The following is an 889-nucleotide window of genomic DNA, read 5'->3' on the forward strand; positions in this document are numbered from 1 at the left end:
GAAAAGAAAAGAAAAGAAAAAAGAAAAAAGAAAGAATTTTTGTCTGGCCTTGCAGGGGGATTTCTCTGTGCAAAGCGGTCATCCTGCCAGCAGAAGGAGCTCCAGCTAAAATCCTGGCACCACGCTTTTGTTACTGATGAAATCCCAAAAGCTCTAGAGAGAACGAAAGAAAAAAAATAATAAAAATGGAAAGGAGCCAAGTTTAGGCGAAAAGAAAGGCAGAAGGAAGTTCCAGCATGAGCAGGGTGAGTGGGGAGCTCAGATGGTCCACTTGGCGCATCCTACCTCATGTCCATGCCCACCTGAACAGTGCAGTAGGAATAGGGCTGTTCCAAAACACCTCTGCTGGCTTCAAGCTTTAATATCAACCAGTAGAAGAAAGATTTAAGTTATTAAAGAAAAAAAAAAAAGTAGAAAGTTCTGTTGTTCTTACAGAGAAATTCTGAGATCGAAGGAGAGAAAATAAGGCTGCATAACTCCAAGCTGAAAAGCAAAGTGTCTCCAGCAGGTCTTTGCTATAATAGTAGCAATAAGCTCTTTTCAATTTAAAATATTAATATTTTAAATGCCTGAACAAAGCAAAGAAACAGCATATAGGAAATACGAAATATTGTCAAACAAGAATGCAGGAAGTGCTGAATTCCCTAAATTAAATACCCTCCTTAGCTTAGAGCTGATAAGGATGGTGCTCTGCCTTAGGCTGTTACATGGGCTGCATTATCCTGCAGAAAGTTATCCACACGAAGTATTAGCTTTGTTTATATGTGTTGATGATAGTGCAAAGGCACTGAAGAGCTCTGATAAGAGATTGTTACTTCTGAGTCCCGGAGACACTGCAAAAATCTCTCCCTAAGAGATGAGAAAAGTCCAGGAATTGTGCATCATCTTT

The sequence above is a fragment of the Meleagris gallopavo genome, chromosome 13, assembly GCF_000146605.3.
Source record: "Meleagris gallopavo isolate NT-WF06-2002-E0010 breed Aviagen turkey brand Nicholas breeding stock chromosome 13, Turkey_5.1, whole genome shotgun sequence".
In the NCBI taxonomy this organism is placed as follows: Eukaryota; Metazoa; Chordata; class Aves; order Galliformes; family Phasianidae; genus Meleagris; species Meleagris gallopavo.